Consider the following 19,809-nt stretch of genomic DNA (forward strand, 5'->3'; position numbering starts at 1 on the left):
ATCTAGACTTACCGTGGGCATCATTTCATAATGCAAAAATATTGAGTCACTATGATGTATACCTGCAACTAATAGGATATGATATGTCAATTATACTTCAATAAAAAAAAGTATTATTTAGAAAAACGTGTAAATTTCTCTATAATGTTCCATATGTTCTTGGAGGTTTACATTATAAAAACTGAAAACTGAAACTACATTAAATATGGCTTAAATATTTATTTTTTGTATTTACTTTTATTATGTTTGACTACATGTTTAATCTTTATTAAGTTCTTAATAATCAATATCAATAAAAGTTGGAACAGCTGTTCTCTGAAATGTGTCCATTTTCATAAGACACTGCATATTTTTAGGAATATCCTTCATATCTGGAAATTTCTCACTTGTACAAAGAGAATTGCCATGGAATTCTCCTTCAATGATAGTTCTATCTTCTCTACAAAACAGTATCATAACATTTATTTCTGTGTACATTCAGTTTTATTCTGATTACATGAGTCTGACTATGGTAGAATATAGTGTAACTCAATAGGGTAATATTCTTCAAGATCTTCATGAAATTGAGAGAAATAGGTGATGAACACATATTCATGAAAAACAGAAAAGAGTATAAAATCCCATAACACACATATTTCTCTCCTGTTACCAAGTTTACGCATAAGTGTAGAGGCTTGCTCTTTGCTCGTCTTGCTTTTATGGCAATGTACTTACACAACCCCTACATGGTAAAAATTATGAAACATGACTATAAATTAAAGCGGAGCCTATTATAAGTAAGTAAGCACTTACTTTATAGTGAATGCCTAATTGTATGTGATTCTTTTCAATTTCAAAGTTCAGATTTTCACACGTTCATTTGAAAGCTATTATTTCTCTGGCAATTAGATAATAAAACACATTGTTAGAAATATAATTTTCTGTAAAATTTTACTTATCATTCTTCAGTCTTTAAAATATTTTTAATTCAAAAATATTAAAATAAAAGCTTTTTCATTCAATTGCCCTCTCTAGCTCAGCAGTTCAAAAAAAAAAGGCAAAGATCACCCTTTTTTTTCTTTCGTTCTTTTGTTTTGTTTTGTTTTTGTTTTTTTTTAGCTGGATGCATTTGAGGGTGGGAATAATTCCAACAAATGCAGCTGAAGTGCTTATTCAGTTGTCAGTGTGATTCTATATCATTTTGTTTGATTTTATAACTGTGTTTATAGATTGTTAGTGTTTGAAAGCACTCTACTTACTAGGAATTTGATAAGTGATTAAAAATTTGGCAAATGTTTTCTCCAAGTACTTCTAAATAGATTCTATAAACAAAGCCAAACAAAGTGAGGTACAGCATGAATGATGATTTGCCCTAATGGTTTCACAGTATTTAATGAGTGTAGTAAGAGATATGTTTAGGGTATTTTTCCCTCTCTATGAGGTTCTGGGAAATATACGAGCATATAGCTGTCTTTCCACAAGAGGGCTTCATGTTTCAAATCAGCATTATCATACTTTTTTGGCACAATGCCCAGAAAAGCCTATTGCTTGTTAGTTTATTGAATAAAGAAGAGTTTCTACTGGAATTATTTTATAACTCTTCTGGAGAACTTCCAGAGATGTATTTGTGCATATTTGTATGTTTTGAGAAAATACAGACACACATGTTCAAATATTAATTAGATGTCCATTTGATTAATGGATTATAATTATATGTATGTATGAATTATCTACATATATATTTATAGTTATATAATTCTATTATTCAAGAGATTTCTCCCTACAGAAAAATTTTAGGTCATTTGTATGTATGTAAATAAATGTAATAAGCATATATAAATATACATATACATAATATTCCCTATCATCTATCTATCTACCTATCTATCTAATTATAAACTGATATAAAGTAAGGGATTGACTTAAGCAATCATACAGGCTGAGAAGTCTTACAATCTGCTATCTGCAAGCTGAAGACCCAGGAAACCCATGGATGTCATTTCAGCTTGAATCTCAAGGCCTGAGAACCAGAAGACCATCGTCCCACTGAGGCCGAACAGAGAGTGAATTCTCCTATCTTCCACCTTTTGTTCTGGCCCTTAACAAATTGGATGAGGCCTACTCACAAAGTGTAGTAGAGCAATCTATTTTATTCAGTCTACCAATTCAAGTGCTAATCCCTTCCACAAAGCTTCACAGACACACCCAGAAATAATGTTTAGCCAATCTACGCCCTCAAACCCAGTCAGGCTAACACATAAAATTAACCATCACAGAACTACAACTCCAGTTCCTATAGACCAAAATGTTTGTGGTAAATTGCTGACTCTAAGATCTTTATATTATTCATTAATCAGTTATTTATTATTCTACATATTACTCACTAGTGAATTATTTTTTATTTACCCATATTGCCCTACTCACACTATACTAGTCAATTATATATTATTTAATTTGATACTAAGTTATAATGAAAATATTATGTTCTAAGCCTTTTGCTTTTATATGCTATATTTTATGTACTATATAATCCTATTAGATGTTTACTGTGGAGATGATGATGGCGAGGATGATGTGTTATATAGCTGAGCTTTAAAATGAATTCCAATATGTATTTCTTGAAAAGTTACTCTAGTTTCTCATAGAAGTTATCGCTTTTACCTACGTGGTGTGCACACATATACATATATACGTGTATAACGCCCTTACAGAAATTTGAAAAATTGAGAAAGGTACTTGATTTTTATTTCTTTATCCTTTAAGAGTTGTAATCAGTGAAGTGACCTGCAATCATTCTCATATTACTTGGATTTTTTCTAGCTAATATTCAAAAGTCTAGAAAATTGAACCTCAGAATCATTAAATTCATCCTAGGCCACAAACTCAGCTTTTCCAGACTTCCTTAATACCTTAAATAGTACCATCAGAAAACTCTTATGTGGGATAAGACATTACTTCTTCTGGAAGCTCTCTCTATGCATTGCTGTGTAATACAATTACAAACTGTTTCAGATCTCTAGACACCTTTAAATTAAATCTACCTCTGTTTGTTTCCAGATGGGCAGCCTTTGATATACTGCTTGAAATCTTTTAAGTCTCAGTGAATGCAAATATTAACGATATTAGTTTCATAGATTTGTTGTGAATGTAAATAGACACTTTATGAAAGGTGCTTACCTTGTAGCTGAAACATAATAAGCAGTCAATAAACGCTAGCTAATCTTCAGGTGTAAATGTCCTTAGAAAGGTATTTGGATAAGATTAAGAAAGACTATGATTTAAAAAAAATACAATCCCCTCTCAAATTACAATGTTTTAAAAAGGCATAAGTTTATTTCTCTCTTATGGGTAGATACGATGAAAGAAGAATCATCAGGGCTGGGACTCCTTACCCTCCAAATGAAACTTACATCTTACTATTGAAAACCAGTTTTCAGGCTCCAGGATGAAATGTACATTCCAGCCAGCATTATAACTGAAAAGAGGAGAATAATGCCACACTACCACCAAACCACCCTGGACAAATTGCCCTCAGACACAGTGTAGAAGTTGAACATGCCATTTCTAATAGTACTATACTGAGCAGAACGTTAATCACTGGGCTAGACCCTACTTCCAGGAAAGCTGAGAAGTGTCATGAGGAGAAAAGTGAACAATATTTCCTTATCAGGAATCAACTGATTGAACTTAGGAGGCTGGTATCTGGAATATGTAGTTCTTTGCTCTTCCCGCCATGACTTATCTGAACTCATCTATTAAAATTCTAGCCCTTGGTTAATCTGCTCTGTTCCCTAGAATCTTCCTTGCCAATCTACAAACATGCCAGACATGCTTCTGCCTTAAAGGCTTTACAATTGATGTTTTCACTACCTGGATGGTTCTTACTCCTGGTGACTACCTGGATCATTCCTTTAAACCATTCAGGACTTTACTCAAATGTTACCTGCTCACTCATGCCTTCCTTTTGTACCTTAATTAAGATTGCAATAACATACCCATCCTCTTCGCCTCCACTCTGTGTTTAATGTTTTGGTCTCCCCAACCAATCTTACTAATAATACAAGAGATAACATTCATGCATTGTTTACTGTGTAACAGACACTATTCTAACTGCTTTACATATATTAATTCACTTAATCCTCAGGACTACCCCTTTGAGATAAGTACTATTATTATGCCTTTTTAAAAATTTCTGTGATAACTACAGCACAAAGAGGTTAAGAAAATTGGTCGCAGTCTCACAATTCTGAACTTGCAGAGTTGGATTAACACAGCAGTCTGGTCTCAGAGCACCTGCTGTAACTGCTATAATGCATTTCCTTGGTGCAAGCATGACACTATTAACATAAGCAATGCTTTTCTGTTTCTAGAATAAGCCTCCGCCCAAATTGGGTTGCTTTGTTCATTGCTGAATCCTTACTATCTGAAAGCAAATCTAAATCTACTCTAATGCGCCATGTATCAACCAATGCACCTACTCCAGATTAAAATATGCTGTAAATGTAAAATGCATGTTGGATTTCAAAGATTTAGTAGCAAAGTAAATCATGTAAAATATCTCATTAATTATGTTTGTACTGAATACGGTTTGAAATGATAATACTTTGTCTTTATATAGTTGCACACACACATATATGATGAACTTTGTCTGTGTTTTAAGCTTATTTTTAACATGACTAATCAGAAAGTTAAAATTACATATGTAACACATCTGTGGTTTGAATTATATTTCTCTTAAATAGTGCCATAGAAGAGGGTAGAAAAATAATGCTGAATAAATGAACAAGTTATTTTTCCAAGCAAATTGTTAAAAAATGATCTAGTTTGTTCTTTTTTTCAATTCAGATATAGCATTGGAAAAATGATATAAAAATATATTGTAAGTGGAGAAGTCAGATTTAAATTCCAGTAAGTCTATATTCAGAACCAATATTTATAACTCTTATAACCATCATAGTAATTTTACTTTACACAATTTCATGTGAAATAAAATTTTGACTCTAGAGAATGACTAGTACATACTGTTAATTTCAGTTCTGTTTTTTTATTGAAATACAATTGACATAAAGCATATGTAAGTTTCAGATGTACAGTGTGTAGATTTGATACATTTATATATTGCAATATGATTATCACCATAATATTTTCTATACCTCTCTCTTCACATAATTATTATATATTTTTTATGGTGAGAGCATTTAAGATCTGGTTTCTTAGGAACATTGATGTACATAATGCAGTCAGTATTATTAAGTATAATAATAATGCTGTGCATTAGATCTCCAGCAATTATCTTCTACCTACAAGTTTGTATCCTTTTAACAAAATGATGCCTTGTTTAGATGTAAGAAATTATAAAAATAGGGGCTTCTGGGTGGCTCAGGCAGCTAAGCATCTGACTCTTGGTTTCGGCACAGGTCGTGACCTCCCAGTTTGTGAGTTTGAGCCCCACACGTGGCTCTGCACTGGCAGAGTGGACCCTGCTTGGGATTCTCTCTCTCCCTCTCTCTCTCTCTCCCCCTCCTCTGCTCCTGCTCTTTTTTTTCTCTCTCTCTCCCAAAATAAATGAATAAACATAAAAAATTTAAAAATAAATGAACACATAAAAATAAATTATAAAAATAAGACATTTTGAAGTGGATCTGATAGAATTGTGAGAGTGGGGAATTGGTTAGTAAACTAATACAAAATATACAACGAATGTCCAAAGAATAACAGTAAAAATTAGTTTCCTATTTCCACAGTAGGGGAAGAACTATTAACAAGGCAGGAAGCTTTAAATCAAACTAATAGAGATTATAAAATGCATCACCTTTGAATATGAACAATATAATACCACTAGAACTGGAAAGTGTGTGTTTGTGCATGAAATTCACAAACTGTCCCAGCTGTATGCTTCATGCACTGGATGGATTGACTAACCACTTATTGATTCAAAAAGCAGTCATTGAGCATAGACTATATGTAAGCCGTGAAGCTGCTTGGTACGAATACATAGTAGTGAATGTGATGGGCATATTTCTTTTATTTTTTTTTAATAAATCATTTTTTTAATCTTTATTTATTTTTGAGAGACAGATATAGAGTGCAAGCGGGGAGGGGCAGAGAGAGTGGGAGACACAGAATCTGAAGCAGGCTTCAAGCTCTGAGCTGTCAGTAGAGTCTGATGCGGGACAATAAATCATGTTTTTATCTTTATTTATTTTTGAGAAACAGAGATAGAGCGCAAGTGAGGAGGGGCAGAGAGAGAGGGAGACACAAAATCCAAAGCAGTCTCCAGGCTCCGAGTTGTCAGCACAGAGCCTGACGTGGGACAAGAACCCACGAACTGTGAGTTTGGGACCTAAGCGGAAGTCAGGCGCTTAACCGACTGAGCCACCCAGGAGCCCCTCATTATTATTTTTTGAATGTTTACTTATTTTTGAGAGAGAGAGAGAGACAGAGCATTAGGGGGGAGGGGCAGGGGGAGACAGAGACACAGAATCAGAAGCAGGCTCCAAGCTCTGAGCTGTCAGCACAGAGCCCAACGCGGGGCTGAAACTCACAAACCATGAGATCATGACCTGAGCCAAGTCCACAATTTAACCAACTGAGCCACCCACGCGACACAAGGGATGGGCATATTTCCTAACCTCAGTTAGTTTATAGTCAGATAAAGGTCCAGAAACAAGAGCATAAATGCACTAAAATTTTAAAATACCTGCTAGTTGTGTAAATTGAAAGAAGAATAAGTAATAGAATAAACACTGCAGAGGAACACTTTGACTTCAGTGTCTTTGGAGGCTTCTCTGGGTAAGTGATGCATCCTAGGTCTGGGCACAGAAGCTAAAAAGATGGTACTGCCTCAGGATTCAGGAAATGTTGAAAGCTCCCGCGGCAGCAAGAGGCGGTGTGTTTGCAGACTTAAAAGGACAAGGTGAGTGTGCTACAGAAAGAAAAGCTGAGGGAGGTGGAGGAGTGTTCCGAGTAACTTAGGTTGGAAATGGGAATGGGGATTTTATCTTAAGCATAGTGGAAGTTTCTGAAAGGTTAAGAAGGAGGTGGTCCAATTCACATTAGGGAGGAAAAAAAAGAAACCTCAAGGTGCTTATCAGGGAAGGGACTGAGGTGGGAGGAGTACAAGTGGGGACTCGATTAAGAGCATACAATCAGAGTGGCACCGGGGTGGCTCAGTCAGTTAAGCATCCAACTCTTGATTTCAGCTCAGGTCATGAACTCACAGTTTGTGGGTTCAAGCCCGGCATCCAGCTCTGTGCTGAAAGTGCAGAGACTGCTTGGGATTCTCTCTCTCCTCTCTCTTTCTCTGCCCCTACCTTGCTGGGTCTCTCCCTTAAAATAGATAAATAAACTTTAAAAAATAATAAAAAAGAGGATATGAGAGGCCAGTGGCCTGATTTGTATGGTGTCTGATGGAGAAAAGCAGGCACAGCATTGCCAAAATACTACCTTAAAATGCTATTATCTTTAATCAAATTCCCTAAGTGTTTATAGTATATAACAAGCACTTCAAGAGTCATTCCAATTAGAAAGTCTGTGTTAATTCAAGTTTAAGAATCAATTTATAGATATTTCCAGATTAGTTTTTCCTCTTATTTCTCACGATTACACAAGGGAGTGCAGTAAATGAAGCATGGTTTTCTTTGGATGTGTTTTATTTCTTTCCAGTCTTTTAACACCCTTCAGTACTATAAATAGTACTATAGCCATTGCATTAGAAATGTGGAAATAATGCTTTTTAGAAATTGCATTTTCAAACACAGTCAAAGATTTTCTAAAACTTACTTAACTTGTAAACTTCTTGTTACAGGCTAAACAATGTCCTCATTTGGGGATTAAATCACTCTAGGTGACTGGACCATTTATACCTTGGTTAAAACTTGAGAACAATGGCATATTATCCTTTTATCATTTAAAACAACTTTAGCATGTTTTGCCCAGCTATGTTTATGATCTTTATTTACTTTAGGAGTTATGATTGTTCATAATCAAATTTTGTCCTTAATATAATCCTTTTTAGCTTAAGAAAGAGGCTTTAGAAGCTGGGCAATACTCTCCATTTATTATTCTCATCACAATAGAGGTGGTGAAATGCCACTTTATTATCATTAGAGGACCAGGTGAGTCTATTGAACTTGCATGGTAGGGACAATCTGTGCCTGATAAAATGCTTCAACTTCCAGTTAGTGAAATTTTGTTCAATCAATATAAAGTGCTGAGGAGACATATCCTGCTTTAAATTGTGCCAGGTACTTTTAAGTAGTCGACTATGATACTCAATGTCAAGGCACTACAGTGATGTATTTAAGTTTAAAAATGTCTTACCGACTTTGAGTGCTATAAATTTACCTTTTGTGAATGATAATTATAAGTTTGACTTTACAGAAGTTTGGCAGAGTCTCACCATTCTTCCAGCAAATATTAAGATTGAGTTCTATTTTTTTAACAGTCTATTTCAGTGCAATGTTTTTAGACATCTCTAGCAAGAACGCAGTACAAATCAGGTAACTCCGTTCTGTATGTGTAAACACACTGCAATTTGATTATATTACTGAAATTGTTTATATTTTCACAAGAGAAACCAATGCAGAACATTGGAGATGCCATATAAATGTGGAGGTATTACAAGTAAAGGAAGATTAGAGAGTAACTCACTTCAGTTAAATAAATCCAAAAATATTCCTGAAATGTATAAACCAAGCAGCTTGCACTTAAGTCTGTTGATTATACCACCAATATGTTAATTATATGCCAAAATCCACATGAAAAGAGAGGAAAGAAAGGAGGGCGAGAAAGAGGAACAAGAGAGAAAGAGAAAGAGATTATGTTTGTTATGTTTGTGTTTACCCTGACACATCTTAAAAAATTAAAACAAATATTTTTATTCTATTAAAAGAGAATTCAATTTAAATCCTAAAGCAATATTAATCAAACACTCATAGATCAGTATAGCACTATTTTAAATTCTGTCAACAGCATCTCCAGATTATGATTTTAAATAAATTTAGGTTTTATGCACTGCTATCCCTTTTACCCCAACCATGTTGCCATGTGATTGATACATCTTCAACTGTCATATCCTCAAATAGAAGCTCAGAGTGACCTAGGGAAGAGCGATACAAGCTAGCTCTGGGATCACTTTGGAAAAAAGAGTCTAACTTGCTTTACTCTTGTTGTTAAGGTAATATATCAAACTTGACTATGATGTCATGACTTGAAGCATTAATTCCATTGTTTGAAGAAAAAAAAAACTAAGCCCAGTGATAAGCCTTGTAATTTTCTTTGGATTGAATGTGAGTTCTAAAATTTGAGATTGAAATTTTTGTTCAATAGAGAAAAGAAAAGAGAAAAAATATGCTTGAGAAATATAAACAATATCTTAGAATTCTAGTTTCTTGGGTATTTCAATTCACGAGGGAGAAAATATAAAATTCTTACAAAGTGTTTATCTGTATAGCTCATTTGTTTTTAAAATAGGGTTACTATCAAGTTTATTTTGATTATGGAACAAAAGATAAATTGATCCACTGAACAAGAAAATAAACAAGAAAATAAAAAATTCTGAATATAAAAAAACTTATTGTATATAGGTATACATTGTTTTTCTTAAAGTCATTGGACCTACTACTATTCTGAGTATATGCCAGAATATCTTTGTTTTGCTTTATGCATGAGGGTTTCAAGGGACATTTCAAATCATCCCTCCAAATTTACCATATTAATTATAGAAAAAATAAAAATAAAGAATTTTTAAAAAGTCTCTTCCAGAATATTTCTACTAAGAAAGAGAATCAATCTGAGGAAATAATAAGATTATAGAAATATATTTTTATTGAAGATATTATTGGAGTTATATTGAAGAAATTACTTTAAATTTTTGTCATCATTTCCTTGAACTAGCTGTGCCTATGCTAACTATGGAAAAAGAAAGAAAAAAACACACTTCCTCTGATTAAGATTTTTTAAATTGAAAACAACATATAATTTTAATAAAAAATTTAAAAAGAAACTTTAGAATTAACCCAAGTTAATATCACATCCTATTGGTACATGATGAGGCATTATTTTATTTATTTATTTATTTATTTATTTATTTATTTAATTAATTTATTTTTTTTTATTTAGACTTTTCATTCTAAGTTTTTATTTAAGTTGCAGTTGGTTAACATACAGTGTAATATTAGTTTCAGGTGTCGAATTCAGTGATTCATCACTTACATACAATACCCAGCGCTCATCACAACAAGTGCCCTCCTTAACCCACTCTCCAACCTATGTCCCCTCCAGTAACACTCAGTTTGTTCTTTATAGTTAAGAGTCTGTTTTCTGGTTTGTCACTTTCTTTTTTCCCCCACGTTAATCTGTTTTATTTCTTTTTTTAATATATAATTTAAATATATGTAGTTTTCTATTTAAAAATATTAAACTAATGCTTATCTCTTTAGACATATGTTCTATGAAGTATCAGCTTCCATTCTGCTACAAAGAAAAAGCAATTGCTTTGTCAGTTATCAGAACAAGAGCATTACTTTGTTTTTTTTAATCTCCTCAATGACTTTATTAAATTGGTTTTAATCAATAATATTTACAAGTAAAGAAAATTAGGTTTAAAGAAGTGAAATAAGTAGGCCAAGGTCAGTCAGTTTAAAAAAAAAAAAAGGTTGTAAAAACTGTCTTCAAAACTGCTCTGAACCTCTAGCAGAAACATTAATAAAAGTCAAAGGAGGATATTTTTTCTTTACAAAATAAATTTTCCAATGAAGAGCTTTAAAAAAATAGAGAGAAACACAGCAATAGCAATGCATTTTTCCAGTTGATTATATACTGTAATAATGGGGACAGCTTAGCAAAGTGATTGATGTTATTTTCCAAAGATCAATGCTACAGAATTAACCACATATCATAGGACTTTCATTAATGATTACAAATCCCAGTAATATATTTTTTAATTACAAGTTTCTAATAACAGACTTATACTTTTGGGAAATTATGCATGAAGGAGAAATGTGAATAAAAAGTCTAAAATCTTTCAAATATTATTTCTGGTAAGTTATCCATTAAATGCACTACACAGCACTCTTTCTTGTGCAATCATTGCCCTAAAAGGAAATTTCTGATTCCTCGAATGCCTGTCAGCAATGCCTATTATATTTTACGGCTTTGAAATGTGAGGTAAATGCCTGAGTAAATACCGTAACGCAACACAAGATGCATTACATTTTCTTCCTGCAAATTTGATTTCTTCTTTTATACTGCCATAACTTTTTCTTTCAGACAAGATAGCCAATAGGTAATTCTATTCTTGTTATACTGCAGAGAAGGGAAAGCAGACTGGGGCTGAAAAGTGTGATATACCTTTAAATTTTTTTTTAATGTTTATTTATTATTGAGAAACAGAGACAGAGCATGTGCATGGGAGGGGCAGAGAGAGGGGGAGACGCAGGATCCGAAGCAGGCTCCAGGCTCTGTGCACAGAGCCTGATGCAGGGCTCGAACTCACAAACCACGAGATCATGACCTGAGCTAAAGTCAGACGCTTAACCAATTGAGCCACCCAGGTGCCCCGCAATATACCTTTTCATACCAAAATCACCCATCTCTTTCTATTTTCTGTGTTCTAATGAAAAAGATAGTGAGATAAATCAATGAGACATCTCTGTTCACTGTTCATCTCTCTTTCATTATTTTCATCTCTAGAAGCCATCTATTAGGTGTTGCTGCCTCAATGAAATTCCATGCAAGCTTCATGTCAAATTATACATTTATTTTGCTCATAACTAAATACTATAGTGCACAATATCTGAAATTATATAGTCAAGTCCTGATGTGAATTTACTCTCAAATCTAATTAGTTTTCAAGGTTTAGCCTTTTTATTTTCTGATGTCTCCCTAGGTTTTGAGTTCCTATTAATTTATCTCATCTTTGGACACTTCAAAATAGTCTCATTTGCTTCTATCTCTGAATATCGCAAAGTTGTATCCATGTGCCATTATTAGGTAACTTAGGATTCCCTTTTCTAGTAGCAAGCATCCTAATCTTATTGGGAACAAGCTTGCAAAATAACTTGGGAAACACAAATCTCTCTAGCTTAAATAATTTAAAATTTTTGACTCAACACTAGTGAGACTGACTTCCTTAGTTATAATTTAAAAGCTCTGGGGAAAGGCAGTTGTTGGTGATGACTGAGCCAGGAAACTCTCATCTGTAGACAAGTGAACAATGCTTATGTGCACCTACCAGTCAAATATGAACCACATGATCAGAAAAAGGAGGTGTGGCACCCAGAAGAAGGGAAGAATCATGGGCACATACTTTCTTTTTTAACTAGTTGAAACTTTTTAATTCCAAATGAAGAAAATTCATGAAAAACTTGCTTAAGAAAAAAACAGTTTGAGGGGAAGTAAACAAGGGAGGGAAACATATATTACCTATAAAATTGCAAAGTCGAGGAGGATATAATTACCAGCTTCAGTACACTTTGATTCAGGCTTCAACTCCCGGCCCCATTGTCCTTCCTATCTCTGTTCATCACTCCTGTTATCTCCCTTAAATCTTGACTCATTGTGAGGCCTCCCATTGTGTTACGGTGTTTGGCTGCATCACCAGTTATTTCACATGGTCAGAATCGAGTTCAGTGGAGAAAGAGGCAACTCTATAAACTAGTATTCCCCCCAAACGTCTTAAGGAATCCATTGTTTTTCTTTGCTTAGGTCATGTGTCTATCCCTAAAGAAATGACTCTGGCTCAGAGAAATGTAATGCACCACTTGGTTTTGGTCCATATCGCCTATAACACCCTTTATCACAGAGGTCATTCTTCACTCAGGCCTTTGGAGCAAAAATAAAGAGGTGTATACGACCAGACTGATATCATTAGAATATGAGTGGCAGTAGATCTCCAAGTTCAAACACATTTCTTCTTATGCAAACACATTGAAAATACACCATTTCTAAATAATTCAACACTACTACATATACATTTAAACTCTGCAACAAAGGATCTTATCCACCTACTAAATCCAGGCCCAAATTCTGGATCTCAGAGTATTTTATGTGTCTTTCTATTAGATATGGATGAGAATTCTAAAGGCTAAATAATGGGGTTATTTAAAACACATAAAATCTAAATGATGAATAAAGAATCAAAATAGTGGACTAGAGAAAAAAACAGACATTCATATTTGGTAAATGGAAGAAAGAGAAACAATACAAAGTAATACATGGCAGTATTAAACTTAGTGGAACTTTGCTTGTATTGCTTCGATGAAATACTTAATTTTAATATAGTAGTATATTATTGCAACCTTGAACTTTACAGAAACCCTCATTTATAAGTAATTTGTTACCTAAGAAATAAGTTCTTGATATAATTCTAAAGACTGAAATATTGCTGATTTTTTCGAAGGGACTTTTAGACATTATTTAAATGTAGATTTTAGGGAAAAAAAGCAGAGTTGCAACTACTCATTTAAACTAATTATGTATATTTTGTGTCCTCTTGTAGTTTATAATCATTAGATACAGAAGAACTCACCTTCTCCATTGTGATTTTGTGAGGATATCGCATTTATACTCTCAAGTGAAGTACAGCCACAGAGTGCAGAATAAATTGAAAGTACACAAAGAAGTTCACCTTACTCTGCCTGGAGGAGGTTCTGAGGCTCTAAAGTGCACTGCATCTCGGTTTCCACTTTTGGTGTTTCTGAAAGATAAATCATTATATACAACATTTTAATGCCTTAGGAGACAAGCATGCTGCTGCAAGAAAACCAGAACTAAAGTAAGAAAGCTCTTGAAAGATCTCACAATGAAGTTCAGAAGTTACAATGGTTGATACTTGACGTTAAAATTTCCCACCCACCGTTTTTTACAAGAAACATTTGTTTCATGATTCTTGCCTTTTTGTTGTTGTTATTGTTTTGTTATGGTTTTGGAAAGAAGAAGAAGGAATAGGTAGGTTGGAATCAGTTCACATTTTATGCTTATGTATTAACCTCAGAAAATAGCGCTGACATTTCCGTAAGGGGTACATTTTATTTTGGGGGTTGTGTATAGGACTTAGATCTAGGAGTAGGAAATCTGATTCTTGTTTCTATAAAATGTTTTAACACAAAAAACTGACTTATGTCAATATATGCACACACACACATGATATGTCAAAAACATGAAGAAAAAGCATGCAGTGCATTTCTAAGAAAAACAAAAGCATTGTTTCACTATTTGTCTAGTAATTCTTGGAAGAAAAATGTAGTGAGACTGATTTCACTGGAGTTGAAATCCAAGATAAGCTGATCTGGTAAACTAGATGGAAGAAATCAGAATTTTCTAGTATTCAAAGGATCCCTGAGTGCACTGTATAGGTAGAAGAATGGGACTCTTGTGTCATTATGCCATTAATATTGCCCATAAATCATTCTTGGTTTACTTTGTCAATTGAATGTTGATCTGCAACAGAAACTATTCAGACACTTTTCTTCTGTTTACGTAAACCAAGTCTGCAAAAGAAATGAGTTATACACAAACTATTTAAGTCTTTTGCAAGTACCTTAATTATATTTCTATATTTATATGTTTTCTATATTTCTATATTTATATGTTTTCTATATTTCTATATTTCTATATTTATATGTTTTCTAATAAAAAACAAAGTGTACTTTTGAATATTTGGGGCACATTTTAAAGTCTAAGCTTTTATTTGAGAAGACTAAATCAGGAAGTATTTTAATTGGAAATTTAAGCAATCATATACATGATTAGCATCATTAGTATCAGTTGCACAATGCTGAAGAGGACAAGTTGCAAATCTGTGTTTTGCTTGTCTTTTCTTTCTCTTCTCCTCATCTTCCTCCTCCCTCCACCTCTTCCTCCTTCTTTTTTTTATTGTTTCCACAATAACTTGAAAGTATTAAATAACATTCATACAATTTGATGACTGTGGGGTATTGTAGTTCTTCAACAAATCTACACTTAAATGTCTTTCCAGACAACTCATTAATCCTCATATAAAGTATACTGATTGACATGTACAGAAAAATAAATGTTTATGGCTAGTAGTTTATGCTCTAGAGTTCTAAGACAATACTCTTTCTGCCATTGAAAGTGTACACTTAGAAGTTTGAGGCATACTTGGCTGCCTGCCTCTCTGTGTCAAATCTATTATTATAACTTAATTTAAAAATAAGTACATCAATGACATGTAAATAAGTATCTATTATTTAATTTAAATAATTGGGAAAACCCTGTTTATATCAAGGAACCAAAAGAACACTAATTCAAATTGCTTTTTGTTAATCACCTTTAAACAATAGGGGCGAAGAATTACAAAATTTATTAAGATATTAAGCTATGCACCTGAAATACAAAATGTCATTTTTTTAAATTGTTCTTGTTTCTGTTCTTTAGTTCTAGTGTTTCCCCCCACCCCCCCTTTGAGAACTAATTAAATCTATTAGTTATTCTAGAATCTGTAGACACTTCTAACTGCTGCTGAAACCAGTTGCAGAGCCAAAGTTTCTTCTTTCTGGAGGCTGAATCTCTAGATATATATTTATATACAATAGATATATACATACAAATATAACATGCAAGAAGGAGTAGAAAGATGGATAAATTTGTTCCAATTTCAGAGAAAAGATCACGGCATGTAACATATATGGAAAAACAGGACATAGAGGGCATTGTAATGTAGTCTGAGTAGGACAATTCAGAGATGAGAATATAAAGAAAGTGAAAAGAATATTAAACTGAATGCCTGAGGCAATCATCAGGAATGAAAGAAGAAACTCCTAACAAAAACTGTGATAACAATTACGGAAGAAATATCACAGTCAGAATTTTATATATTTTTTTAAAATTTTTTAATGTTTATTCATTTTTGAGAGACAGAGAAAGAGCATCTGACTTTGGCTTGGGTCATGATCTCATGGTTTGTGGATTCGAGCCCTGCGTCGGGCTCTGTGCTGATGGCTCGGAGCCTGGAGCCTGCTTCAGATTCTGTGTCTCCTTCTTTCTCTATCCCTCCCTGACTAGTGCTCTGTCTCTCTCTGTCTCTCAAAAATAATAAATGTAAAAAAATCTTTAAGTTATTTATGTTTTTTATTTTTAAAAAGTGGATTGAAGATTTTTAAGATAAATTAAATGTAATAAATCTTTTGTTTTTCAAAAAGTTTTATTTTTATCGTTCATAATATCCAAACCTAAATTCCATGCATTTCCACTTGTGGATTAAGAAAGGGGTCTGTTTGTTTGTTTGGAATAGCTGTATCTTTTATTCCTTTGAAACTCTATTTCCCAAATGGCTCCTTCTCTGTATTTTCTCCTTGAACACATGTCCAGGCCAAGATGAAAAGTGAGAAGTATAACTGGTGCCATTCTGATCATTATCTCTAAACCATGCACTCCTGTAGTGTTCTCCTTCCTGAAGCAGTCGAAGATTTAAAAATAACATTTTGCTGTTGGAGAAGAAACCTCAGGCAAGAGATTCACCTGGGGAAAAATATTCATTCTTCATTATTCCTTCTAAGAAGGCATATCCAGCACTTAAAATATATTGCTCTAGGGGTATTTTTGTTTTGTTTTGATTTGATTTGTTTTGCTCTGCCATTTGGAAACAAAGACCCATGAAGAAAAAGAAAAATCCATCACTGGAAAAAATAAAAAGTAATTGAAGTTATGATAAAAATACAAAACCCATTACAACAAATTCATTTTACCTGGATTATTTTTCTTATTAACCTCTCTAATCGTATTTAATCTAGTGCATTAGTAGTTCTATTACTTTCTATTTATTCCTAATTTTGCACTGTTGGTATATGAGAAGTCCTCACAAAACATTATCAGTGAATATTAATCTGATTCTAATATTAAATTGCCTTAATTGCAGCATTTCTAATTTAAATTTACTAATTAATGTTTTCATCAAGCAGAGCAATACTGAATTGAAAGCTGGATGGAGGAAAAACAAATTTATTCTGACACACTATGGCACTTTGAGAATGAGTAAGGCATACAAGTGAGCTATCTTTGAAACCTCAGTGTAAATATTTCCATAGTGTGATCGATATCAGTCTATGCAAATCTTTCTAAGTAAGATAAGTAGGATTATTATCTCCCACTAAAATAATGATTTTTAAATGGCCAATTTTATTTGGTTGCTGTGAGCTGAAATAATGTATCTAAACTACTTAGCATAATGTATGACAAAAATAAGTGTTAGAATTTTTAAAAGATAGGAAATGAAATTTGAGACACTTTCTCCTCAGTCATCTTCCAGGAAAATTGAAGAAGTAATAATATAGATGGAAAATGATGATGAAGAGGAGGAGGGCCATAATGATGGCAATGACAGACGGATAGATGGCTAGATAATCGATGGATAGATAGATAGGTTTTGAAGGAATTACAATGAATGGATAAAAAAACAGAAAAAAGAAATCATGTCACTCAGTGATGATTGGGGTCTTGCATTCATGGGCTAAAGTAAGAAGATTTAATGTGCAAAACCTTACAGAACAATAGGAATCAGAGAACAAAGCCATATTAGACAGGAAGAAGGCTGGAGTTTCTGTAAACTTAACTTTAAATCTTGTTCTAACCTGCAATTTCTGTGGCCTTGGGTGAAGTTTTTACCTTCTCATCTGTAAAATGGGACACTGTTAACGGTTCTAGCTGCATAAGTTGTTGGAATAAAAACTAAGTTCACATATACCAAGCACTCAGAGCAACACCTGTACAAATGCTCACTCTTGTTTTGTTTTTTAATGCTTATTTTGAAAAGGGGAGAGAGAGTGCTGTCGAGCAGGGAAGGGGTAGAGAGAGAGAGAGAGAAAGAGAGAAGCCAAAGCAGACTCCCTGCTGTCAGCACAGAGCCCAACATGGGGCTCAAACCAACAAACCATGAGATCATGACCTGATCTGAAACCAAAAGTCAGACACTTAACCAACTGAGCCACCCAGGTGCCCCTAAAAGTGTTCACTCTTGTTAGAACAAACCAAAAAACCTAGACATTTGAGGGACAGGACAGCGTGAGAGCAAATTAAAGGAAAGTCTGCATTTTTTTTACACTTGTTGATATCACCCCTGTGTTTGTTGTATTGTCTTAAAATACTTTACGCTTCTTTTAAATGTTTTAATTATTTCTTAGAGACAGAGAGAGACAGAGCACAACTTGGGGAAGGGTAGAGAAAGAGGGAGACACAGAATCTGAGTCAGGTTCCAGACTCTGAGCTGTCAGCACAGAGCCCGACGTAGGGCTGGAACCCATGAACCATGAGATCATGACCTGAGCTGAAGTCAGACACTTAACCGACTGAACCACCCAGGCGCCCCTACTTTATTCTTTTCGTTCATTCTATCATATCTCATTGTGTTGTAACACACAATGCTTTATTTTTACTTACATTTTTACACTCAAATACCATGCATTTATATGTATTTGTTGAATAATTAAATCTAGCTGTAAGGCTTCCACATACACTCACCTGACTTGTATGAGAGGGTTCTTAAAAGCATGTACCATGACTCATGCTTTGTAATGCAAAAGTTGTTCAGTACAGTAAATATGAGCTCTGTGATATGTCGATGACTCATAGAAGTGATAAAAATCCCACCACGCTAAAGAAATTGAATGTTTGTTTCATTTATTTTAAAACAGTGCCATTGTGTTTATCAACATGCTGCTTTAAAGATGGCAAGATTTATTGACAACTTTTAGTCTTTGATTTAAAAAAATATACGTACTAAACTACATGTACTTATTTAAGGTTGATAAATGTATCTGACTATTCAAACATAATATGCTACCTTTTATTATTGATGTACTAATAAATGCATTCATACGCTAAAAGGGCTGGAAAACCAAATATTTCATTCATTACCACTCTCCATATTATCAGACTTAATAGCTATAATAGATGATATCATAGATTGCTACACACAAGGTATTGAGCTAAGTTAATTTCATGTATTAACTCACTTAATACAGTAAGTGAGAAGAAGACTCTACTTTTAACCCAATTTAAAATAAAAAATTTCACTACTTTATTGTATATAATTATTTTCCCATCTATACTCTGGGTACAATGGATAGTAGTTCATAATTAGGATCTTAACTTAAAATTATTCTGTCATCTCCATTTGCTCCATGTAGGCTAAGAAGCAGTCAATAGCAAATATTTGAAAATGATAAATTCAAGAATTAGATTTAAATAAAAAATATTAAATAATTAAAGGAATAGTTTACAATTCAAAGTTTAGAGTACAATATCAAAACCTAAAAAGTCTCAAAGCATAACAAAGTATTTAATTCATTCACAGATGAAACCATATATTCCTAATATTTTAAGCTTGTTTGAAAGTAGGTATTACCCTAAGCATGCAAAAGCTATTGAAAATATCTTGTAAATGAAACCTAATGAAATCCAAACTCATGGTTTGGGATATGGAGAAGAGAGTTGGAGGTAGCATATAAGCAAGCAATTTTATAGCAAAAGTGTTGAGATTATTTATTTCAATGTAAGATAACAGTGACTTCTCAAAAACTCCAATGAAATTAGGGCCCTAAATTATAAATCCCCCTGAGAAATAACCTATCAAGATGAAACTTTTGATCCTACCCCAAAATTTCCCACACTGGAATTTTCACATTAAAAATGATTATTGGGGTGACACCTGGGTGGCTCAGTTGGTCGAGCATCCAACTTTTGATTTCAGCTCAGGTCATGATCTCATGGTTCTTGGGATGGAGCCCCAGATCGGGCTCTGTGCCAACAGCACAGAACCTGCCTGGGACCCTCTGTCTCCCTCTGTCTCTGCCCCTCACTCCCCTGTTCCCT

Source organism: Acinonyx jubatus, chromosome E4, assembly GCF_027475565.1.
Source record: "Acinonyx jubatus isolate Ajub_Pintada_27869175 chromosome E4, VMU_Ajub_asm_v1.0, whole genome shotgun sequence".
Taxonomy (NCBI): Eukaryota; Metazoa; Chordata; class Mammalia; order Carnivora; family Felidae; genus Acinonyx; species Acinonyx jubatus.